Raw genomic sequence first — 27,430 nt, forward strand, 5'->3', positions numbered from 1 at the left:
AAGCATCTTTTTGTTGCGGTCTTCAGTCTGAAGACTGGTCTGGCACAGGCTAGTCTATCCCGAGTAAGAATCTTCATCCCTGCAGAAATACTGCAACCTATGAGTACATTCATTTTAACCTACTTCCTGCATTTGTGTGTAGATCTGTGATGCCTCAGGATATTTCCTACCAATTAATGCCCTCTTTTAGTCAGTTAGCATTATAGGTTCATTTTTTACCCATCATTTGATTCAGTACACCTAATTAGTTACTTGATCTGCATATCTTATCTTCAGAATTCTCTTATAGTAACATGCAGCTTAGTATTCCTTATCATATTCTCATGATGTCCACATGAGATAAATGGCAGTCTCCACAGAATTGTCCCATTACAGTATTTCCCATTACAGTTTTCTAAATCTGTGTGATAGGGTTCCACAAAAGCAGTTTCACTTTTCTTCCAAAGATTCTCATACAAGTTTCCCTATCACTTTTGTATGAACTATAATGGCCTGTTACAGTTTTAGCAGAGTGTCCCTGAACTGGTGTCTGCCATTATGCTTACTTTGTAGGGCTCTCAAATGCTGGACCAGTACTCCAGAATTAGTGGCACTAGAATCTTCTATGCAGTTTCCTGTACCAGACACTGTACTTTCTAACATCAGTATCAATTTTTGTGAAGTTCTTGCCCTACGAAGGTATAAATATTCAGTAATAATAATAAGGTAAACATCATAGTTTCATGTTCACAATTATTTTTGCACATTCATTTAACCTACTTACTGGAATTGTGCGTAGATCTGTGATGCCTCAGGATATTTCCTACCAATTAATGCCTTCTTTTAGTCAGTTAGCACTATAGGTTCCTTTTTTACCCATCATTTGATTCAGTACACCTCATTAATTACTTGATCTGCATATCTTATCTTCGGAATTCTCTTACAGTAATATATAGCTTATCATATTCTTATGATGTCCACATGAGATAAATGGCAGTCCCCACAGGATTGTCCCATTACAGTATTTCTTGAATACCAGTTTTCTAAATTTATGTGAAAGGGTTCAGCAAAAGTTTGTAGGGCTCTCAAATGCTGGCCCAGTACTCCAGAATTAGTGCACTAAAATCTTCTATGCAGTTTCCTGTATCAGTACACTGCACTTTCTAACAAATCTTCCATTTGCCTTCCCTGACACTAGTTTGTGTTGCTGTTCTTGGTATTGACACTAAAAATTTCAATGATTTTTGTGAAGTTCTTGACCTACACAGGTGTAAATATTCAGTAACAATAATAAGGTAAACATCATAGTTTCAGGTTCACAATTATTTTTGCATTACATTTCATACAGGGAGCAAGACTTGTAAAATTAATGATTGTATCACTTTGTATAGTGTTAGGTGAAAACTGAAGCAGTCATAAACTTGAAAACTGAATTGTTGTATTTGGAATTGTGACTTATCTCCAAAACAAAAAAGGAATAAGGACAATAAATATGCAGTGGGTGCAGAAGGTTTGACATTTGTAAATAATTCAACATTAGAGCTGCTGTGTCAGTAAATCCACAGGCAAAAATGTCAGTCAGTAATGTAAACTCGCTACCTAGTTTTTAAGCGTCGCTACATAGTTTTTAATCTGAATGTGAAGTAACTATGAGTGAACTCTTTTACTATCATTGGGCCTTATTTGGAAACTTTGTAAGGAGAATATGATTAATCACACATATATACACAAACCAACAAAATAGTGAAAAGTTTTATTGATGTTCTACAAAGGTTAATTTATTCACAAATTGATTTTAATTTCCAAAATCGCTTTGTGGCCAAACAATTTTTGTAGAATATCAGCAACAGTCAGATTTTTATTCTTGTTATTCTGATAATATTCTGCCAATAACTGAAGGAATATCTGTTTAATAGACTTTGATTAGCTGCTGTTGTGAAATGAGTACACAGATAGACAGGCTGCATTTTTCCCCTAGTCCAGGTAACTCGAACATTGGTTGCAATGGTCTGAGGCCCATGCTGGGGTCTCAGTAAGAAGTAATTACTTGTTTTGAAGCTTGCTGAATTACAGACATTTGTATGTACTGAATGGAATCCAGAGAGTTTTGGCTATGCAAATGCTGGAAAAGATTAGCATTTCCTTTCATGTCTCTGGAGAAAAGATACTGGATGGTTAAAAAATCTTTTAGTCCTTTTGTCTGTGTCCAATCTGTAGATGACTTAATTTAAATGTGATGAAAGTTTATCTTTACAACAGTATATTTTTATCAGTTTTCCCTTCTTGTCATCGCTTTTATTTTTAGAAACCCCAACAAATGTTGCAATTTTAAAATTCACGCAAAGCAGTCAAAATGCTACATTAAATTGTGAGTTCATAATATCAAATACTGCTTTTATTTTATTGCATGTGAGTATGTGGAGATGTAGAAGTGTCCGAGAATATTCAAATTGTAGTTGCTAATTTGTGGCATATATATCTTTGAATACTTGTAAATTACAAGCAGAGGAGTGACAGATGAGAACTACCACTGTCTACAACATTGGTATCAAATCTACAGCTCTAAACAAATTGGCAGATTAAAACTGGCTGCCGGACCAGGCTTCAAACCTGGATCTCCCACTTACCACAAGCAGAAACCTTTAACCAAATAGGCTCTCCGTGCATACTCTGTGTACATAAGGATGAAGACAGTATATGTGGAAGTTTAGTTCAGTCCAGGGAGTATGTACAGACAGCCAAACAAGTTAAGGTGTCTGATCACAATAAGAAGGAAATTCAAGCTCAAGTTCCAGTGCAGTACAAATTTTCATATGTCACTATTGGGTAGTACACTGAAGAGCCAAAGAAATTAGTACACCTGCGTAATATCATGTACGGCCCCTGCGAGCGTGCAGAGGTACCACAGCACTATGTGCCATGGACTTGACTAATGTCTGAAGTAGTACTGGAAGGAACTGACACCACAAATCCTGCAGGGCTGTCCATAAATACGTAAGAGTACGAGTGGGTGAAGATCTCTTCTGAACAGCATGTTGCAAGGCATCCCACGTATGCTCAATAATGTTTGTATCTGGGGAGTTTGAAGGCCAGCAGAAGTGTTAAATCTCAGAACAGTGTCCCCAGAGCCACTCTGTAGCAATTCTTGACGTGCGGGCTATCACATTGTCTTGCTGGTATTGCCCAAGTCCGTCAGAACGCACAATGGGCATGAATAGATGCAGGTTTTTATTATTTCGTTTGGCATCAAGGATACATTACTTGAATTGAACAGCAATGATGTTACTGGTAACACAATATGCATATACTACAAATAAAATAGATTGCATTCATTTATGGTAATAAAAGTCTTAGATTAGATCGATAAATCAATAATATACATACGGATAAAAACACTGCGATGAGTTACATGTAAAAGAGAAAATGTGGTTTTTATAAACAGTAATATCGACAAACAGAGCTTCAAGTTGTAATAAAAACTATAGGTTAATATCTAAAGTATCCAGCCAGGAGATTGCTTCCTCAGAGACCTCATGTATGCTGGTCAGAGTTCCAGCATATTTCCGTAGGGGACACTCTGTGACTATGTGGTGTATTGTTTGTCGTTGGTGTCTGCAGTCACACTTGGCACTTTCAGCGATTCCCCACTTATGCTTCAAGTCCTGGCATCTTCTGTGCTTGGTGCGCATGCGATTTAGGGTGGTCCACGACCTCCTAGATAAGTGGAATCCAGGAGGGACTCGTGTAGGATCAGCAATGAGACCTGCAGAATCGGGATTGGCTGCAAACCATTCTTCCTGCCATGCTGTTTCTAGTTGGAATCCTTCAGAAGTAAGCCTTTTTCCAAGTCTCCAGGAGGGTTTCCTGGACTTAAGACGTTGCCTTTGAGTGGCATCACAGTCCTGGTGTAGCAGTAACTCGGGATTCTTGGAGCATTTCTCCCATTCCCTTTTCAACGCTGCTTGACGTTGTAACTTCGGTGGTGCAATATTAGACAGAACAGGTAGCCATTCTGTGGGTGTGGATTTTATTGTCCCGGATACGCTTCTCATGGCTACATTCAGCTGCGTGTCTACCGTGGCTGTAAGAGTGCTGTTCAGCCATACTGGGCTACAATATTCCCCAACAGAGTATACAAGTGAGAGGGCAGTTGTTTTGAGTACTGATGCCTTAGCTCCCCAGCTTGTTCTGGAGAGTTTGTGCAATATATTGTTTCTGGTTCTCATTTTTAAAGCTGTTTCAGTTAGGTGTTTTCTATATGTTAGCGAATGATCCAAGGTCATGCCGAGATATTTTGGGAATGGGTTATATAACAGCAACTGATTTCTAAAGGAAATTTGCAGTTTATAGTGAGCGTGCCTATTACTCAGATGGAAGGTGGAAGATTCAGTTTTATTTCTGTTTACTTTGAGTCGCCATCCATTAAAAAATTCATCTAGAATTCGCAGATCCTGAGTGAGAGTCATTTCTGAAGTTGTAAAATCGTTAGCCTGCATCACCATGGCTATGTCATCAGCATAGATAAATGTTCTTGCTTCCGTTTCGGGCAAGTCAGTGACATATAAATTGAAAAGTAGGGGGGCCAATAATGATCCTTGTGGTAGTCCGTCATTTAAATTGTATTCCTTGCTTACTTGATCTTTTAGGTGAACTTGGAATTTCCTGTTGGACAGCATGTTATTGAGTAGTTGTGCAATTCTTTTACATGGAATTATTCTTAAGAACTTAAGAAGCATGCTTTTCCGCAACACTGTATCATATGCTGATGTTAGGTCAATAAACACGGCCATTGTTTTCTTCAGGTCTTCGAAGCCCTTCTCTATGTATGTTGCAGGTGATGAGACAGGATGCTTATGTACCTGTCAGAGTTATATCTAGACTATCAGGGATCCCATATGACTCCAATTGCAATGCCCCACACCATTACAGAGCCTCCACCAGCTCGAACAGTCCCCTGCTGACGTGCAGGGTCAATGGAATCGTGAGGTTTTCTCCATACCCGTACATGTCCAACTGCTCAATACAATTTGAAAAGAGACTCGTCCGACCAGGCAACATGTTTCCAGTCATCAACAGTCCACTGTCGGTGTTGACAGTACCAGGTCAGGCGTAAAGCTTTGTTCGGTGCAGTCATTGAGGGTAAACAAGTGGGCCTTCTGCTCTGAAAGCCTATATCGATGACGTTTCATTGAGTGGTTCACACACTGACATGCGTTGATGGCCCAGCATTGAAATCTGTGCGAATTTGCTGAAGGGTTGCATTTATGTCATGTAGAACAATTTTCTACAGTCATTGTTGGTCCCATTCTTGGAGAATCTTTTTCTGGCCACTGCGATGTTGGAGATTTGATGTTTTTTTTACCTGATTCCTGATATTCACCATACACTCGTGAAATGGTCATACGGAAAAATCCCCACTTCATCGCTACCTCAGAGATGCTGCGTCCTATCGCTTGTGTGCCGACTATAACACACATTGAAACTCACTTAAATCTTGATAACCTGCCATTGTAGCAGCAGTAACCAATCTAACAACTGTGCCAGACACTTGTAGTCTTATACAGGCATTGCTGACCATAATGCTGTATTTTGCCAGTTTACATATCTGTGAGTTTGAATATGCATGCCTATACCAGTTTCTGTGGTACTTCAGTGTATATCTCTACCTGTGCAGATGATGCCAAGGAGTTCACAACCAGTAAATATATTTCAAAATCATTTGAGAAAACTACTTAACTATGAGACAGGTCTGCAGACCAGTACTGGACTCTCTCTCTCTCTCTCTCTCTCTCTCTCTGTGTGTGTGTGTGTGTGTGTGTGTGTGTGTGTGTGTGTGTGGTAATTACAACAGAGACTGGTATTGGCACCTTCTTCTCCATTTTTCGTGAAGTGAGAGTTTTGAAAGTCACGTGATTTTGAAATTTATTTTATATCCAGCTGGTACAGTTTGGAACAAGGGTTGCTTATCAAAACATTACCTACTAAGTCCAGTGTTATGGAAAGGATAGACTGCTACTCATCATAATGAGAAGCTGTTAAGTCACAGACTGGCACAAAAAAAAACCCTCTATACATTTGAGCTTTCAGCTGAAAGGCCTCTTTTGAAGTAGAAAATGTGTATACGCTCATGCAAGCACAACTCACACATATGAGTACTAAGTTCCCTCTACAAGGACTAGAAGGCCATAAGAGCAATTCTGAAACACCCTGTTGGGCCATACAGAAGTGGAGGGGACACACTACTTGGCTTTCAGAACTTGTAGTTATTTCAGTGGGAAGGAAAGAGAAATGGGATAGAGGAGTTTAGAAAGGAAGGGTAGCTTATTCAGCATGACTGGTACTGAGTAGTGACGAGGAGATACGGCTGTGGCACCACCCTCCGCTCACACTGCGACTAAAACGCCTCCTACTTCTAAACAACTCAGAAGCATTGCCTATGCCATCCCTGCCTCTATGCCTCAATACTTTATACTACTGAAGCCATAACTTTCTCAAACCTAGCCCCGAAATAAGATCTTCTGCAAACCACCCACTGACACCTTCTGTCACCTCCTAACCTCTGTAACATCCTAGTAAAATTGTACAACTCCCCAAACTGTTACCTGTACTCCAATGTCCCTACCTGTGCAATACCTCCCGCTGTAAAACCTGCTCCGTTTACTCATTCACTACCAGCTGTTTTGACCTTAGAACTGGTAAATCCTACAATATCAAAGGGAGAGGAACTTACAAAACAGTGTTCGTCATTTGTCGACTAACTTTTATGTAGGTTTCACCACCACAAAACTGGCTGAGCACAGGAATAGACATAACAGAACTGTCTGCCTTTGGAGCAGCCAGCACCCAGTTGCTGAACATGCTCTTCGGGGACCTGCTACTGCTACTGCTACTGCTACACCGAACAGGCTACTCAGATCCTCCCACTCAATGCTAGTCTCCCTGGATCCTGGAGTGGGAACTTGCTCTTTAAAGTGGCCTCGAATCTTGATACCTTTCCAGAAAGACAAATCAAAACATTCATCCTTTTACATGAGCTCAACTCATACACACACACACACACACACACACACACACACACACACACACACAATGGCACCGTCATCTCCGGGCACTGCGATACGACTTTGACTCCAGACGATGTGGGAGACGAGCTTTACTGGGGTGGGTAGCAGTGGTGCAGAAAATGTTTGGGGCTGAGAGGGGGAGAGACATTAGGTTAGGTGCAGGTGAAGGCACAGTAGTGCTGTCTGTAGGAGCATGCGAGGTCTGCCGATCGGAAACAGAGCGAGTACGTGTCTAGTATTGCAGTTCATGTACTTTAAAAATTGAGCTGCTGCCTATTTGTCACTGTGTGTCACCTTCCTTTTGCTCTGCTGCAGTAATATGTGTATGGTAAGTCTGAGAACTGGGTTGCAGGAGTGAGACTAGTTATGACTCAGTACAGAAGTCGAGTACATGATCTCGCTGTTCTACAGTAGCACTGACGAAGCGAAATTGCCGAATATCAGTATTGGATGGACTTTAATACGAGGGAGGATCGGTAATTAATGCTTAGTAATTATTTTCTCACCTGGTATTGCAACTGGAATGTGAATTTTCATGACAATATAATTTGCGGTTTTTGCTACTGATGGTATTTTGCTTTCACGTTCAGCTCTAGCGAGAGAGTCCTCAACTACTAAATGAGCGTGGCGTGCATGTTACTGTTGTCAGGTCACAAAGAGCAGTGAAGTGTAGTTTGATATTTGTGGGTCGAAGGGCATAAAGCGAGTGAAATTCACAGGGACGTGTGTGGTATGTATGGGGATGACTGTACAGCTGTAGCAATGTCTCCAGGTGGTATGCATAGTTCTGAGAGAGTTGCGTGAGCCTTAGCAATTTGTTAAACTCCAGGCAACCATTAACAGCTGCAATCATGCAGAATGTCAGAGCCACTGAGGCAGCAGTTTTGAATGATGGGCATGTGCATCTATGAACCATGGTTGCATCTGTTCAACATTTCCTATGTGCAAAGTACAATGCTGTTTATGACATGAAGAAATTTTGTAAAGTGAACGTGACAGACAACCACAAGGGCCATAGAGAGATGACGGGCTCACATCACCTAACATGTTATGGCCCAGTACAGCACGAGTTTGTGAAGGAAATTGTCACTGGTGATGAGTCACGGATGTACCACAATGTGCCCGAAACTGAGTAGGCGTTTGTTGAGTGGAAACGTGCTGGTTCCTCAGTATGAAAAACAATTCAAAGTTACTCAATCTTTTAGGGAAGTGCTTGTGACAGTGTTCTAGGATATGCATGGTGTGCTACTGGTGGACTTTGCTGAACATGGGACCACTGTGAATGCTGCAGCCTACATTAAAACATAGGTTAAATTGCAGCATGCCCTTCATGACAAATACCACAACATTAATGTGACAGTATCAGACTTCTTTGTGACAATGCTCACTCAAATGTTGCTGCTCCTGTTTGTGGGAAAATCTTCAAATTTGAATGGGAGATCCTCCAGCACCCACTATACAGTCCGGACCTTGCACCATCGGACTTTCATCTGTTTGTTCCTCTGAAGAAATTCCTGTCTGGCCAATACCTTTCAATAGATGCAGAAGTGAAATCAGCAGTCAAAAGATGACTATACTCCAACAAAATCGATTTCTATGAACAGGGCATATTGAAACAGGTACTACGATGGATGAAATGTGTTGAGGATATTGGTGACTATGAAGAAAACTAGTTAAAAGATGTAAGTTCATTTATGATTTTTTCTTTCATTACCTGTTAAACTTATGAGTGATAAAATTATTGTCCATTACTTTTTAATCTTCCCTCGTAAACCTGTGTTTTCTGGGACTGTGGATGATGTAACACAAAAATTAACTGATGCAATGTATACAATTGCAAATGTGTTCCATCAGAGAAGGGTCACATCTAGAAGAAGTTTCATGCTACAACCCACACTTGAGATGAAAAACGTACAAATTTTCTTGTATGCAAACAAAGTAATTGCATTCTTGTTTATTTCATCTCCACTGTGAGAAGACACACGTGTTGTGTCAATCAGAAACTGGCCACATAGCAATGTCTCTGTTATCTACCTGTGAGCATGCTACTCTTGTATTGTTTTGCTCATGGCAACTTTCGTTTATGGGCTGCTAACAGTGAGTTGTGAAAAAGCTTCATATCAGTGCACACTCCGCTGCAGAGTGAAAATCTCATTCTGGAAACATCTCCCAGCCTTTGGCTAAGCCATGTCTCTGCAATATCCTTTCTTTCAGGAGGTCTAGTTCTGCAAGATTTGCAGGAGAGCTTCTGTAAAGTTTGGAAGGTAGGAGGTGAAGTACTGGCAGAAGTGAAGCTGTGAGGACGGGGTGTGAGTCGTGCTTGGGTAGCTCAGTTGGTAGAGCACTTGCCCACAAAAGGCGAAGTTCCCAAGTTTGAGTCTAGCTCCAGCACACAGTTTTAATCTGCCAGGAAGTTTCATATCAACGCACACTCTGCTGCAGAGTGAAAATCTCATTCTGGAAACATCCCCGTGGCTGTGGTTAAGCCATGTCTCTACAATATCCTTTCTTTCAGGAGTGCTAGTTCTGCAAGGTTCGCAAGAGAACTTCTGTAAGGTTTGGAAGGTAGGAGATGAGCTGTGAGGACAGGTCATGAGCCGTGCTTGGGTAGCTCAGTTGGTAGAGCACTTGCTCGCGAAAGGCGAAGGTGCCGAGTTCAAGTCTAGGTCTGGCACACAGTTTTAATCTGACAGGAAGTTTCACATCAGTGCACACTTCACTGCAGAATGAAAATCTCATTCTGGAGTGAGTTGTGTAGCTTAACATTAATTTCTGTAACTTTTTTGAAGGCTGTTGTAAATTTATTTTAATTATTAATCACCATTTAGAGAATGCACTTCATCCTTGTGTCATGTTTTCTTGCACTGTTGTCAGAGACTTGGTGTATGTCACTGTCACTGCTAGACAATCTCTGAGTATTATGTAAATTGAGGGTGATGGGGGAAGAAAGGAAAGAAAGGGGAAGAATTGATGACATCAGATACATCAGAACTCTATGCGGAATCAGCACTGACAAATAAAAATGTGTTCAGACCGGGACTCGAACCTGTGTTCTCCTGCTTTCTAGACAGCTGTATCACCCAGACTCAGTGTTCATCACAATTGCGCGAACTATCTCGGTACGCCTCTCGGCCGACCCAAATTCCCACCTAATGCCACCTATCCACATCCCAATCTGTGTCCTCCATGTTCACTGCTTCAAGATTCCCGTGAGAGGTCAAACATTGATTACCTGCAGAAATCTCAAAGTAGTGAGCACAGAGCACATGGACAGGGAATGCAGATAGGTGATACTAGGTGGGAATGTGAGTCGGCTGGGGAGCATGCTGTGATAGTCCACGCATTTGAAATAAACGTATCGGTTAATGCAACTGCCTAGTACACTGGACTCACATTTGAGACACTATCAGTCCAATTCCATATCCAGTCACCTAGATACAGGTTTTCTGTGATTTCCCTAAATTGCTCCCGACAAATGCCAGTATGATTCCTTGAAAGGGCTCGTCCGAATTTCTTCTCCATCCTTGAAACAATCTGAACTTGTGCACAGTCTCTGATGACCTCTATATCGACAGGACGTTAAACTCTATTTGTACTTCCCTCCTGCCTTTCTTCCTTTCACAAGAAAATAGTAGGAAAATTGCTCACAGAACGACTGCCTCTCATTGCAGAGATGTGTCAAACTGTATGACCAAGACCACCTGGTGGAGGTCCTTCCATTGTGACAACACTCCTGCGCACCAGTAAGATACAGGGTGTTTATAAATGAATATCGGGGTTTTAACACTTTATAACATTTATTATGTTAAACTTACAGTTATAAATGATATGTCAAATGAAAGAGCAACTCAAACAGTTTTACCAAGAACCTTATAAATGTTCAATGTGAGCACCATTTGTCACACGGCACACATCAAGTCGATAGCCGAGTTCTTCCCAAACATTGCTAAGTGTATCTTCAGTGATTGTAGCAACAGCTGCTTCAATCCGGTTTCTTAATTAACGGAGGTCTGCTGGTAGTAGAAGCATGTACACACGATCCTTGATGAAGCCCCAAAGGAAAAAATCGCGTGGAGTTAGGTCGGGTGAATGTGGAGGCCATGCAAAGTGAGCCCTGTCATTGGGCCCCTTGCGGCCTATCCAGCGCTTGGGTACAGTGAAGTTCAACCAATCGTGTACTTCGCTATGCCAGTGAGGTGGTGCACCATCTTGCTGGAAAATGAAGTTCTCTGGCTCATCTTCTTCCAACTGAGGGAAGAGCCATTGCTCTATTGTATCAAGGTAAGAAATGCCAGTAGGTTCACCAAAAAAGAAAGACCCATAAACTTTCTGCTGGGATATGGCACAAAAAACAGTCTCTTTAGGGGAATCTCATTGCATTTGTACTACCTTGTGAGGATTTTCTGAGCCCCAGATGCGAACATTGTGAGTACTAACATGTCCACTAAGATGAAAGGTCAATTCATCACTGAAGACAACATGATCCAGAAAATCTTCATCATCATGAAACAACATTTCGTTTGTGAAGTTGGCACATAATCCATGGTCTGTTGGCTTTAGAGCCTGTAATAACTGTAAACGGTAAGGATGTGGTTGTATGCATTTTCTTAAAACTTTCCAAACAGTCAACATGGGAACTTGTAATTCACGACTAGCCTTCCGGACTGATTTCTTTGGGCTACGAGTGAATGACTCTCTCACTCACTCAACAGTCTCTTCACTAACTCTAGGTTGTCCTGTGCTCTTCCCTTTAAAAAGGCATCCGGTACCTTCAAATTGATGATACCATCTACGAGTGTTGTTATCATCTGCAGGATCACAACTGAACTTCAGCTGGAACTCACATTGCACAGTAACTACAGATTCAGTCTTTGAAAACTGCAAAACACAAAACGCTTTCTGTTCACTACTTGCCATCTTCGCTACTACCGCTGTCTACTGGATTGTAGCAGAAACATTGCGCATACGCACTTGTGCCTAACAAAACTGTTTGAGTTGCTCATTCATTTGACATATCATTTATAACTGTAAGTTTATTGTAATTAATATTATAAAGCATTAAAACCCTGATATTAATTTATAAACACCCTGTATGTACATATTGAAAAGTAGTTTGATTCCAAGCATTTGTCGATCCTTCCTGTAACACTGAATTTTCTCCACATGACTGTCTTGTTTCCATGAGCAAAATTTTGGCTGGAAGAATGACAATTTCTATGTATGAAGGGCTGTTGCAGATGAAGAACAATATATGTATGCAGCAGCCAAAATACACAGGGAAACTCTAGTTTGGAGAGTGGTTTCAAAGGGTAAAGAAGTGTGTTTTGAAGAAGGAATACAAACACAACAGAGAGCCAAAATGTTATGACCACATGCATATTAAAATGTTAGCCCACCTCTGAAATTAAAAACAGCAGCAATTCTATGTTTTGTGCATTCTGAACATCCTCTGTAGGTTTCTGTAGGTGAAGGGCACCAAATTGTTATAACAAGAACAAACCCAGTTTATGGAACACAGTACTTTACAGAGCAACACATACAGTGAAATAGAGATTGTGTGTAGCACTGAACACATTGACTGAACAACAGTAATACAGTGCAAAGAATAGGACGAGCACTCTTTGGTGATCACTTAAATAATACTGTTTCTTTGGTGGCTCACCAGAGCGCACCAGAGGACCGACCCAGGTGATTTCTATTAGCAGAACTATGAACTGTACAGATATGCAATCTCTGAAATCGCACCTGTCATGAGTGAAGGTACATCACTCTTCCCTTTTAGGGAGTGAGAAAATCACATACATTCATTAAAAAAATAGGCGCAGAAAAATACATAGTACAGAAAAATTGTGTGCTACCAAAATAATGCACTGGTACCAAAAAAGCACCCGCAAAGCACTGAGATTACAAGTCACAGAAAGCACCAATTTTTATTATTCTCTTGTCAGAAACATACAGGTACATGTACATACATTTTTCGCAGTTATGATTAAATTACTTTTGACCAAAACTTGGCCACTTCCAGTGCATCTTCTGTTGCTTGTTGAAGGTCATCTTCTGCACAGGAGACAGGACACAGTCGGCACCGAAGCATGTGCCAGACTGTCTGTTCTTCTCCACAGTCACAGTGAATATCAGTTGGATCAGTGTATCTCTATTTTGCCAGGTTAAGTTTTTATCTTCCAACTCCAGATCTCAGTCTATTCAGGGACTTCCAAGTTGTCCATTCCCCATCATTGCCTGGAGGTAAAGCTTCAACAACTCTCTTCCAACCAGGGTCGTAGCCCTTCATAGTTGTTACCTAGCTTTTTCAGCAGCGGTTCCTTTGATGTCCTAAGAAAACTCTTCCTTGACTTCAGTCATTGCGGATGTGGTTCATGCCCATACAGAGGATGAGTAATCTCCTGTTCCACTGCCTTTCTTTCCTTGTTTGCAGCTATCTCTCTTCAAGCAGGTGGTGGTGCTATTCCTGCAAGGTGGTAAAGCCATTCGACTAGAGTGGGTTTCGAGCAACCTGTTATAATTCTGCAGGTTTCATTGAGAGCTACGTCCACCTGTTTGGCGTAAGTTGAATTATACCAAACAGGACAGGCATTCTCTGCTGCAGAATAACATAGTGCCATTGCAGATGTTCGGATTGTTTCAAGTTGAATACCCCACTGTGATCCAACCAGTTTCTGTAGGAGATTGTTCCGAGTGGAGACTTTTGACTTGCATTTCATGCATTGCTTTTTCCTACAGCCCCTCAAGAGAGGGCCACCATTAACAATTATGTCTATTAACAAAGAAGGCATAACACCAGCCGAAGAAGAACTGCTTTGAGAACTTTGCAGTCAGCATTAGTGCCATATACTGTGCATACAAGAGATCCCTAGAAAGCACCAATAACGGTGCCGATATCCATTTCATTGCCAGATGATGGCAACTGCTGCATCATGTAGTGGGCAGGCACTGGTGAGTAGGGGCAGAAATAATAAGGGGGCAGGTTGGTGCACCATCTCCCTTCTCATGAGAGGCTGTAGGAAAGGACCGGGGGTGACATCTCTACAGCGACTTCCTCATCGAGGTCAGTGGCTGGTGTCGGAGGCATCAGCGGCGATGTCAGAAATGACCCAGCAGTGTGGGCTGCAGTGTCAGGTGCAGCAGGGGCAGCACTCGAGGAGTGAGGGCAGATGCAGGAGCCCCAGGCAGTCTGTGACCCAGCAGGAACATGCATCAGTGAGGGAGGTGGTGACCCCTACAGAACAGACTCTCCATGCTCAGCTGCAACTGCTCAAAGTAATAGGATGTCTGCCTACGAGGAGCGCAAATGACACATAGGTGCTGACCCCAGCAATGTTCAGTGACAGCAGAAAGCCAGTTCCATTCTTCCACATCTGAGATTTAAATGTCTGAACTGTGTGTTCGACCTCACCGTTAGATAAGGATGAAACGGGGGAGCTGTGAGATGGTGAATGCCACTAGTCTGACTAAAAGATGTAAATTCTCAAGAAACGAACTGGGGGCCTTTATCAGTACCCATGCTGCATGTAAGTCTTTCTATTGCAAAAATCTTAGACAGCGCCAAAAATAGTGTCTGCTGCAGATGTGGACAGACAACGTGCCACATAGGGAAGCTTGGAATAGGCATCCACTACAATGAGCCTATAATGATGTAGGAAGACCCAGCAAAATTGACATGTAGACTCTCCCACGGCACTGTGGCATCGGCCAGAGAGATAAGGAAGCCTGCAGTGCCACCTGTTGGAGAACACACTGGGTGCAAGCAGCTTAAGCCGTGTAATGTCTCCATGTATGCCTGGACAATACACATGCTGGTGACCAAAGTTTTGGTGCGAGAGGCCCCCGGTGACCAACAAACAGAAGCCAGAGTGCATCACGGCATAAGGAAGCAGGAATCAGAATCCGGGGACCAGCATCCTCCATAATTAACAAAAGAACCCTGTCAGACACAGAAAGTTGGTACTGGAGGGAAGAGTAACTACACAAGGCATCCGAGGCAAGGCCCGCAGGTTTTTCTGGCCAGCCGTACTGCACAAAAGAGAGGACCCAGCTAAGTACAGGATCCACAGTGACAGCTGATGCTATCATAGCTCTAGTTACGAGAAAACTGTCAACTGCATTTTGATTCACAGTGTCTAAACAGAAACAAAGCAACTCGTCTTGATCAAAGTCTGGGTTTGGCCCAATTGGATGGTGAGATAAACCTTTGGTTGGGCATGTTGTACCTTCAGCCAGTAATGGATCTGACGAAGATATTGAGAGAGGAACAGAGCCCACTGCTGCAAGTGATGCGCTGCCTTGTCCAGGACGGAAGCTGAAGGATTAAAAAGAGCAACTAACTGCTTGTGATCCGTGATTAAATGGAAGTTTGAATCATACAAGAAGACGTGAATTTCCTGAGGGCAAACACAGTCACTAAAGCCTCCTTTTCAATCTGAGATTACCACTGCTGAGCGGGAGTTGCAGACTTAGAAGTGTAAGAAATGGGTCGTTCAGACCCGTGAGTGTATTTGTGCACCAACACTGCACTGAGACTTTACTGAGAAGCGTCTGTAGCCAACACAAGATGCTGACTGGGTTTTAAAGTGGCCAGACATGGGGCAGGTTGAAGCTTAGATTTAAGCAAAGCGAATGCTGGATCACAATCTGGGGGGCACAAAAGAGGCATATTTTAATGCAAAAGTGCATGGAGAGGCTGAGTAACAGTGGATGCATTTGATAAAAACTTATGGTAGTACACAGCTTTACCTAGAACAGAGCTTGACCATGGCGAAGCCGCAATTTTGTCAACACAGTCATGCAGTGGCTTGGCCCCTGTGTGAGACACCCCAAAACCTAGGTACTCAACTGATGGCTGAAAAAAATTGAGATTTGACAAGATTTCACTTGAGACCTGCAGACTGCAAAAAAGAAAACAATGATCAGAGATTCCTAAGACAGTATTCAGTGGAAGAACAAAAAACATTGGTATTGTCAAGGTAATTGATTCAGTCCAGTACAGAGGCTGTTAGCTATTCCAAAAAATGCTGAAAAATTGTGGCCGCACTAGCAACGCCAAAAGCAAATGTTGATATGGGTATAGGTTGAAAGATGTATTGACAATGAGGAGGCATGTAGTGGCCTAAACCAAGGGGTGCTGGAGGTACACTTATGACAAATAAATCTAGGAAAAATAGTGGCCACCTGATAATTTTCTGAGCAACTCGTCAGGGTGGGCAAAGGGTATTTATCTATCATGGACTCTGCACTAATTGTGACTCTAATTCATTCTTATAATTATAGATTACTGTAAAGATGAACTGCAAGTTAATCTGAGAGCAGAAAGGGAAGGAAGTAAAATTGGAGTTTAAAACCCAGTCCACAACATGCTCATTGGAGATGCAGCACACGCCAAGTTGCCCTATTTCTTGGTGAATCGGTGCAGAGTCGTGATGATGAGGAATGGTACCCCACTCACAGCTGCGTAACACTGTGTACTGACAGTGGTGGTAACAAGATCCTGACTGGCCAGAACTGTAGACGAGTGTCACATCTTGCAACTGGGAATCGGCTTCAGACGTGAGAGGAATTGCTGCTGTCAATGAATGCTCGTTTGTCTCAAGTATTTTCTTAGCAAACGTTGTGCTCACAGTGCAGTTTTTCATCAGGTACCTTGCAGAGGACCGTTGCTCACAGCAGCAGGTAAAGCTGCACATCTTCACATTTTCAAACAAGCGCATTCTTAATCATCTTGTGGTGCAGTTCTTCTTCTTGTATCCGCACTTGCTAAGTAAATGGGATAAGTTCCACCTTATGAAAGGCACCTTTTTTTGTTTTGTTTCACCCATACATGTTTCAGCACCTTTGTGCTATCGTCAGTGGGTTCAATTTTTTATTTTTAACTGTAAAATGGTTGTTACATATTAACATTTGAGTTGTTTACAACATTATGTAAAAGTTGCATTTATAACTCAATTGGCAAAAAGTGGGTGTAAGCATTAGTTAACATTCCTTACATGATGTTGTTGTCCATTTATTTTTGTAGCTATTCTGCTACACAATATACAACTTATCATCTGCAAACAGCAAAACGTAATTTATTTTTCTGTTTGTTATGCATTTACAAATGGAAATGAGATTATCATGTTTTCTGTGTAACTTACAGTTTTGAAGTTGTGGTGCATTCTTCTGTGTTGTTGGCAAAGTAAATAGACTTACTTCTTAACCTATGGTCACTTGGCAATGCACTTTTTTGATTACTCAAAACATAGGCCATTACATGTTGTTGTGGCTGTGTGGTGTTCATTTGTTTCGTAGCTTGTTTTGCTGAGTGAGGCACACAAGTTTGAATTGTATCTGGTGTCAGTGGTGTATGGTTTGTGTGGGTTTGCATGTGTGTGTTGAGTACTTGGGCAGAGATAGAGAGAGAGAGAGAGGGGGGGGGGGGGGAGGTAGAAAGATTCCCCCCCCCCCCCCATGAGTAGTTTTCGTGTGTGGTGTGGGTGTTATTTGTATAGTTATTCTATTTTGACGAAGACGGTTTTGTTGCACACTGATGTGTATTCATTGAGAACTTTCTTTCCTTGGGCTATTGGTTTTTGGATGTGATAGTTTTCGTCTATAGTTAATTTTTGGTATAGGCTGCAGCTATTTTTTAGGATGTGTAAGTCAGTTTCAATGTTTGTTGGGAGGTGATTGTGTGCTATCAGGTGGTCTGCAAATGTTGAGTGTGAGCTATTGCTGCAAGTAAGTTGGTATATACCGGACTGGCTGTATTTGTCAGTGTTGGTGGTATACAGATACATTCTTAATTTACATAAACAGTTTAGGAGACAATCTGAGCAGCCCCCTTCGATTGTTTGCAGATGATTTTGTCATTACCATCTAATAAAGTTACCAGAAGATCAAAATGGGTTGCAAAATTATTTAGGTGAAATTTCGCACAGTGAAAAAAATGCAATTGACTCTGAACAATAAAAGGGGTGTGTTCTCCACACGAGTATCAAAAAAATTCGATTACATTTAACTTGTACAATGAATCACACAGATTTAAAAGCAGTTGATTCAAATAAATAGTTATGGATTAGAATTACAAATAACTTAAATTAGAATGCTCACACAGAGAGTGTTGTGGAGAAAGCAAAACAAAGACTGCATTTTTTTGGCAGAACTCTTAGAAGAGCTAACAGTTCTACTAAAGACACTGTCTACACTACACTTGTCCATTCTCTTTCAGAATATCGCTGTGCAATATGGGAACTTTACCAGATAGGACTGGCGGAGGAGTTAAAAAATGTTCAAAGAAAGGCAGCTCTTTTTGTATTATCGAGTATAGCGGAGAGAGAGTCACAGATGTAATAAGTGAGATGGGGTGGCAATAATTGAATCAAAAGTGTTTTTGATTGTGGTGATATCAATCGTGCACTTTCTTCTTGCAAGATGAAAATATTTCTTGGACTCCCACTACAGAGGGCAAAATGACCATCATAATGAAATAAGAGAAAGCAGAGCTCATGCAGAAATATTTAGGTGTTCATTTTTTGTATGCGGAACGGTAGAAAAACAGTTTGGAAGTGCTTCTAAGAAACCCTCTGCAATCACTGGAGTGTGAATTGCAGAGTAATCATGTAGATGCTGGATGAGGATGGGAAATAAAATCAACCGTGCCCCATTCGAGGGAATCTTTCTGGCGTTTCATTTTTCCTGTCAATTTATGGAAAAGATGGAAGAAGTAAATCCAGATGACGAGATGATGCCAATTTTAGTGCCTCAATTGCTGTGCAAATTTCCCTGACTGTGTTTGGTGATACAGGAAGTCTAGTCATTAGATTTATCAACGTCCTCCTCGTGCAGTCACTCTGGTCTATGGTCCACTGTGCATTGCAGCTTCTCAGCCCGACGGGTGAACACATGCGTTAGACGAACCCCGACCGTAGGTGCTCGAGGGGTTGAATGCAATGCCGACCTGTTTTTCTGCTGCTTCACACATGAAGCAAAAGTAGATGTTGCAAGTCTTGCACCATCTGTGATTTATACTCTATGATCATTCATCACAAGATAGTCACTCTCACATAGTCTACTTATTTCTCTAAAACAAAAATCTTTGCCCAGCATTCCTAATGTTTTCACAGTTTTTAGCTGTTGCTTCAACACTAACATCTCTCAGCAATTTGAAGCTTTCAGAGCTACATTCATTGTTCCAATCCACATTTTTGTAGGTGAAAGACATTTGACTGACAACTGCAGTGCTGAATCAGATAATATGGAAGTGCTTTTCCAAAAGTTAAAATTCTACACTACTGGCCATTAAAATTGCACCAAGAAGAAATGCAATTGATAAATGGGTATTCATTGGACAAATATATTATACTAGAACTGACATGTGATTACATTTTTACGCAATTTGGGTGCATAGATCCTGAGAAATCAGTACCCAGAACAACCACCTCTGGCTGTAATAACAGCCTTGATACACCTGGGGATTGAGTCAAACAGAGCTTGGATGGCGTGTGTAGACACAGCTGCCCATGCAGCTTCAACACGATACCACAGTTCATCAAGAGAAGTGACTGGCGTATTGTGACGAGCCAGTTGCTCGGCCACCATTGACCAGACATTCTCAGTTGGTGAGAGATCTGGAGAATGTGCTGGCCAGTGCAGCAGTCGAACATTTTCTGTATCCAGAAAGGCCCGTACAGTACCTGCAACATGCGGTCGTGCATTAACCTGCTGAAATGTAGGGTTTCACAGGGATCAAATGAAGGGTAGAGCCACGGGTTGTAACACATCTGAAATGTAACGTCCACTGTTCAAAGTACCGTAAATGTAAACAAGACCAAGACGTGGCACCCCATACCATCACGCCAGGTGATACGCCAGTATGGCAATGATGAATACACGTTTCCGTTGCGTTCACCACGATGTTGCCAACTACGGATGCGACCATAATGATGCTGTAAACAGAACGTGGATTCATCCGAAAAAATGATGTTTTGCCATTAGTGCACCCAGGTTTGTCATTGAGTACACCATCACAGGTGCTCCTGTCTGTGATGCAGCATCAAGGGTAACCGCAGCTATGGTCTCCGAGCTGATAGTCCATGGTGCTGCAAATGTCATCGAACTGTTCGTGCAAATGGTTGTTGTCTTGCAAACGTCCCCATCTGTTGACTCAGGGATCGAAATGTGACTGTACGATCCGTTACAGCCATGCAGATAAGATGCCTGTCATCTCGACTGCTAGTGATACGACGCCATTGGGATCCAGCTCGGCATTCCGTATTACCATCCTGAACCCACCGATTCCATATTCTGCTGACAGTCATTGGATCTCGACTAAAGCGAGTAGCAATGTCGCAATACGATAAACCACAATCACGATAGGCTACAATCTGATGTACATCAAAGTCGGAAACGTGATGGTACGCATTTCTACTCCTTACACGAGGCATCACAACAACGTTTCAACAGGCAACGCCGGTCAACTGCTGTTTGTGTATGAGAAATCGGTTGGAAACTTTGCTCATGTCAGCACGTTGTAGGTGTCGCCACTAGCGTCAACCTTGTGTGAATGCTCTGAAAAACTAATCATTTGCAGATCACAGCATCTTCTTCCTGTTGGTTAAATTTAGCATCTATAGCACGTCATCTTCATGGTGTAGCAATTTTAATGGTCAGTAGTGTGATATGGCACACATTGGTCTAGTCTTTGGACTGCTCGTTGTAAAACTAAGCAGGTCTCTTGTAAGACTTCTGCCACTCTAAGGTAATTTCATTCAAATGTTTAATGGCCTTTAGAATCACACACAGTTTTCGAAATGTTATATTGTGATTTTTTCCCGCTTTCCTCTCATTTTTAACAGACTTATAAGTAGACATCTTTATTAGTATCATACACTATACATATTTATATAAATTCTGTCCCAGTTATCTTGACCACACCAAATAACTTTTTGTGCAGGAGCAAAATAAAAAAGGTATCAGGCAAATGATGTTCTGTTATCTGGGGGACGTTACCAGAATTATGGCCTTTCTTGTAACATTGTTATCTACATGTACATCTATACTTTGCAAACCACCATGATGCGCATGGCAGAGGGTATATCCCATTGTACCAGTTATTAGGGTTGCTTTCTGTTCCATTAATGTCTGGAGCACAGGAAGACCGATTGTTGAATGCCTCTGTGCCTGCAGTAATTATTATAATCTTATCTTCACAGTCCATATGGAAGTGATATGTGGGGGGTTGTAGTATATTCCTAGAGTAATCATTTAATGTCAGTTCTTGGAACTTTTTTAATAGACTTTCTTGGGATAGTTTACACCTATTTCAAGAGTCTTCCAGATCAGTTCCTTATTTATATCTGTGACACTCTCCCACAGATTAAACAAACCTGTGAACATTCGTGCTGCCCTTCTCTGTATACATTCAATACCCTCTATTAGTCCTATTTGATACAAGTCCCACACACTTGGCAATACTCTGGAACTGGTCACACGAATGATTTGTAAGGAATCTCCTTTGCAGATTGAGTGCACTTCTGCAAAATTCCACCAGTAAACTGAAGTCTTCTACCTGCTTTAGCCACAACTGAACATATGTGATCAATCCATTTCATACCTTTACAAAGTGTTACACTCAGGTACTTGTATGACTTGACTAATTTCAACAGTGACTCAGTGTTATTACACTTATAGGATAGTATGTGTCTACATTTTGTGAAGTGCAGAATTTTATATTTCTGAACATTTAGAGCGAGTTGCCATTCTCTGCACTGCTTTGAAATCTTGTCAAGATTTGACTGAATATTTGTGTAGCTTCTTTCAGATAGTACTTCCTTACAGATTACTGCATGATCTGCAAAAAACTTGATTTTACTATTGTCTGCAAGGTCATTAATATACGACATGAATAGCAAGGGTCCAAAAACACTTCCCTAGGGCACAGCTGAAGTTACTGCTACATCTGAGGATGACTCTCCAGCTGAAATAACATGTTGCATCCTCCCTAACAAAAAGTCCTCAATCCAGTCACAAATTTCACTTGATACCCATTTGATCGTATGTTCGACAATAAGCGTGTGTGTGGTACTGAGTCAAATGCTTTTCATAAATCAAGAAATGCTGCCTCTACATGGTTGTCTCGATCCAATGCTTTCAGACGTCATGTGAGAAAAGTCCGAGTTGTGTTTCACACAAGCGATGTTTTCGATCATGTGAAATCTAACTTGCACTTTCCTCACATACTGAAAGCTTTGGATCGAGGCATCAGATAGATGGTGTATTTGTTGATTTTCTAATTATGAAGATAACAACAACAGTATGTCTTTTTTAAATAGCACCCTATATTTTTAATTCAGTAATACACTTGCTCTCCTGGAGACTTGTTCAAAAATTTGTTAGTGTACCATTAAAAAAAAGTAACACAAAACTAACTGACTCTCCTGTACTAGCAAACAGTGCAGGTAACTAGAGTAACATAACTCATCCACCTGGTGGAGCTGGCTGTACACGTGGAAACATAAGAAGAATGCACACCAATTGTTCACCCAACTGTCTTTAGTTAAAGATTTCAGTGATCACAATGTTCGCAGACAAAATGAAGGTACACTCATGCTCATAAATTAAGGATAATTGCAGAATGTGGTGCCACACAATGTGGCACTACACAAAACTGGCGCTAGTAGCATAGGCACATAGGGAACACACACTACACAGATTTGTAAGTCCACGGTATTGATGATAAGTTGAGAAAACTGTCCCGAAACACATGTGCTACAAAATGACACTGTTTCCTGCGCACGTACCCTGACATCAATATGGGATATGATCATCATGCATATGTACACAGGCCGCATAATGGGTTGGCATACTCTGGATCAGGTGGTCGTGCAGCTGCTGGGGTATAGCCTCCCATTCTTGCACCAGTGCCTGTCGGAGCTCCTAGGGGTTTGAAAATGTGCAGCGATACATCGACCGAGAGCATGCCAGACATGCTCGATGGGGTTTAAGTCTGGAGAACAGCAGGCCACTCTATTCGCCTGATATCTTCTGTATCAAGGTACTCCTCCACGATGGCAGCTCGGTGGGGCTGTGCGTTATCATCCATCAGGAGGAAGGTGAGACCCACTGCACCCCTGAAAAGGAGAACATACTGGTGCAAAATGACATCCCGATACACCTGACCTGTTACAGTTCCTCTGTCAAAGACATGCAGGGGTGTACCAGCACCAATCATAATCCTACGCCACATCATCAAACCACGACCTCCATACAGGTACCTTTCAAGGACATTAAGGGGTTGGTATCGGGTCCCTGGTTCACACCAGATGAAAACCTGGTGAGAATCACTGTTCAGACTATACCTGGACTAGTCCATGGACATAACCTGGGACCACTGTTCCAATGACCATGTACTGTGTTCTTGTCACCAGGCTTTACGGGCTCTCCTGTGACCAGGGTCTGTGGAATGCACCTTGCAGGCGAATAAACCATGTCTGTTCAGTCGTCTGTAGACTGTGTGTCTGGAGACAACTGTTCCAGTGGCTGCAGTAAGGTCCATAATTTTGAGATCACACTTTGTGGCACACGGAGGGCCTGTGCTACAACCTGCTATGTTCGACCAGTCTCCAGTTGCCCTAGTATTCTGCCCCTCATAACGTCATCAAAATATGTTCTTTCAGCCGTTTCCAACACACAATCCCCATTAGTGCATCTGAAAATGTCTGCACACTTACTTGCTGCACTTTACTCTGACATACACCAACACACGTCTGCATATGTGGACTGCTGCCAGCACCACCGTGTGAAGACCGCAAGTCAAATGCACAGCATGGTCAAACCCTGAGGTGATTTAAACCCACAAACTGCCCACCAGAGCATTGTTTTGCCATGTGTCAGCATTGTCCTTAATTTATGAGCATGAGTGTAGAAATGCTATTCTCTTATGAAAAAGGTAAGTTAGCCAACTGTAGGTTAACAAAACAATTTCTACTTGGTACTTATCTCGCACACTTGACCAGTATTCTACATCTACAGCTACATAGGTGCTCCACAACCCATTATATGGCACATGGCAGAGAGTATCCTGTACTGCTAATAGTCCTTTCCTTTCCTTTTCCACTCAAAAATAAGGTGGCAAAAAAATAACTTTCCATATGCCTCCATATGAGCCCTAATTTCTTGTATCTTATCTTCGTGGTCCTTAAGCTCTTTCGGCCAACTGGGCCTTTGTCAGAAGTGGACAACAAACACAAACACAAACACACACACACACACACACACACACACACACACACACACACACACACACACACAAATGTTACCATCATACACGTGACCACAGGCTCCGGCAGCTAGAGCCAGACTGTGAGCAGCAGGGCATTAGAGGATAGGCAACTGGGTGGGGGTAAGGAGGAGGTTGGGGGAAACAAGGAGGAGGGATAGTAAAGTGTTGCTTGTGGGAGCATACAGGGATGAGGTGGCGAGGGGGTAGGCAGCTAGGTGCAGTCGGAAGATTAGACAGAGAGGGGGGAGGGGGGGGGGGAGGAGGGGTAGCAGCTGAGAAGTAGAAAGACTGAGGGTGCATTGGTGGAATGATGGAGGGCTGTGAAGTGCTGGAACAGGAGCAGGGAAGGTGCTAGATGGGTAAGGACAATGCCTAATGAAGGTTCAAGTCAGAAGGATTACAGGAACAAAGCATATATTGCAGGGACGGTTCGCGCTGTGCAGTTCGGAAAAACTGGTGTTGATAGGAATGACTGAGATGGCACAGGCTGTGAAGCAGTCATTGAAATGAAGAATATCGTTTTGGTTGGCGTGCTGATAACTGGATGGTCCAGTTGTTTCTTGGCCACAGTTGTTGAATGCCATTCATACAGACAGACAGCTTGTTGGTTGTCATGCCTACATAGAATGCAGCACAGTTGTTGCAGCTTAGCTTGTAGATCACGTAACTGGTATTACAGGTAGCCCTGCCTTTGATGGGATAGGTGAGCTTGTGACTGGGCTGGAGTAGGTGGTTGTGGGGTATGTATGGGACAGGTCTTGCATCTGGATTTATTGCAGGGATATGAGCCATGAGACAAGGGGTTTGGAGCGGGGGTAGTGTAGGGATGGATGAGGATATTGTGTATGTTCGGTGAGAGGCAGAATGGCACTGTGGGAGGAGTGGAAAGGATAGTGGGTAGGACATTTCCCATTTCAGGTCATAATGAGAGGTAGTCGAAACCCTGACAGAGAGTGTAATTCAGTTGCTCCAGTCCTCAGTCATACTGAGTGATGAGAGGAATGCTCATCTGTGGCCAGACAGTGGGATTTTGGCAGGTGGTGGGTGACTGGAGAGATAAGGGGTGAGTGATCTGTTTTTGTACAAGGTTGGCAGAGTAATTATGGTCAGTGGAGGCTTCAGTGAAAACGTTGGTATATTTCGAGAGGGACTGCTTGTCTCTGCAGATGCGATGACCGTGGGTGGCTAGGCTGTATGGAAGGGTCATCTTGGTATGGAACGGAACGGGTGGGAGCTGTCACAGTGTAGGTATTGCTGGTGGTTGGTAGGTTTTATATGGATAGAGGTACTGATATAGCCATCTTTGAGGTGGAGGTCAACATAAAGGAAAGTGGCTTGTAGGGTTGAGTAGGACCAGGTGAAGCAAATGGGGGAGACTGTGTTGAGATTCTGGAAAAATGTGGATAGTGTGTCCTCACTCTCGATCCAGATCATGAAGGTGTCATCATTAAATCTGAACCAGGTGAGGGGTTTGGGATTCTGGGGGTTTAGGAAGGATTCCTCTAGATGGCTCATGAATAGGTTGGCATTGGATGGTGCCATGCAGGTGCCCGTAGCCATACTCCAGATATGTTTGTAGATAATGGCTTCAAAGGAGAAATAATCATGGGTGAGGATATAGCTGGTCATGGGGACTAGCAAGGAGGTTGTTGTTTTGGATATGTGGGGTGTTGGGAAAGGTAGTCTTCAATAGCAGTAAGGCCATGGGCATTAGGGATGTTAGTGTAAGGGGAGTGATGAGCAGGTCACAGTGTGGTTAAAGGACAGGAACTGTGGAGAGTCAGTGGAGAAAAGTGTTCATGTCTTTTGTGTAGCAAGGTAGGTTGTGGGTAATGGACGGAAGGTGGTGTTCTATGAGAGCAGAGAATCTCTCAGTGGGGACACAGTAACTGGCGACAATGGGGCATCCTGTGTGGTAGGGTTTATGCACTTTAGGAAGCATGTAGAAGGTAGGAGTGCCGAAAATGGTGGGCATGACAAGAGAGATGGGCCTCCAGGAGAGGTTCTGGGATGAACCTAAAGATTTGAGGAGAGGCGGGAGATAATGGTGGTGGAGTCTTTGTAGCAGGTAGGATTACAAGGTTGGGATCAGTTTTTAGGTGGTGAACTGAAGTTCTTTCTATGGATTTGAGGATAGTTTGCATATTGTGGTCATTTGGGGACTGATGGTGAGGCAAGGTTCGAGATTAAGAAATTCTGGAAAGTTAGCAGGGTAATTTGGGGCCAGTAGGGGTGGATCACAGTTGGATGGAGAAGTGAACTGAGTCAGGCAGGGAGAGATTGACCTTCAGTTGAGTCTGATTGGTAGTTAGGGTTGGTGGTGAAAAAGTGTTTCCTGTGACCGGGAGAAGGAGAGAAGGTCTTTAACGAGTCCTGCATGATTGAATATCGGGGTGGGGCAAAAGTGAGCCCTTTGGAAAGAACTGATTCTTCTGCGGGCCTAAGGCTTTTGGAGAAAAGGTTCATGACTGTGTTTTGAGTCTGGATTCTATGTAGTGGTGGGAGGGAATTTTGGAGGATGGGGTAAATGTAGTAGGACTGTGAGGCAGAGTTTGTCAACTGTGAGGGGACGTGGGGAGGGGTGGGGGTCTTTCTACCTCTACAACAGTAGAGGTAGTGGACAGTGGTAGCCCAAAGTGGGAGTAGGAAGTGAGCAGGTCGGAGAGTTTTTTGAGGTGGCATTGTGCATGTTACTCTAGTTTTTAGAGGGCAAGAGTTTCAATGTATGTTATGGGATACAGGAATTTGGGACTGTATAGCAGGCACCAGCATGGCACTATCCTATGCCAACCTATTCAAGGGCCATCTAAAACAATCCTTCCTAAACACCCAGAATCCCAAACCCCTCTCCTGGTTCAGATTTATTGATGACATTTTCGTGATCTGGATTGAGGGTGGGGACAACCTATCCACATTCCTCCAGAACCCCAACACATTCTCCTCCATTGACTTCACCTGGTCATACTCAACCTATCAAGCCACTTTCCTTGATGTTGACCTCCACCTCAAAGATGGCTATATAAGTACCTCTGTCCATAGCAAACTTACCAACCACCAGCAATACCTCCACTTTGATAGCTACCACCTGTTCCATACAAAGAAGTCCCTTTCATACAGC

The 27,430-nt window shown here is 42.6% G+C and overlaps 1 protein-coding gene across 7 annotated transcripts in view; it reads left to right on the forward strand.

Moving 5' to 3' along the window:
* The window catches only part of LOC126428302 (lysine-specific demethylase 4C-like), a 383,324-nt gene that overhangs the window by 300,291 nt on the left and 55,603 nt on the right, over nt 1-27,430 (forward strand). The window lies entirely within an intron of this gene.

Source organism: Schistocerca serialis, chromosome 12 (genome assembly GCF_023864345.2).
Source record: "Schistocerca serialis cubense isolate TAMUIC-IGC-003099 chromosome 12, iqSchSeri2.2, whole genome shotgun sequence".
NCBI lineage: Eukaryota > Metazoa > Arthropoda > Insecta > Orthoptera > Acrididae > Schistocerca > Schistocerca serialis.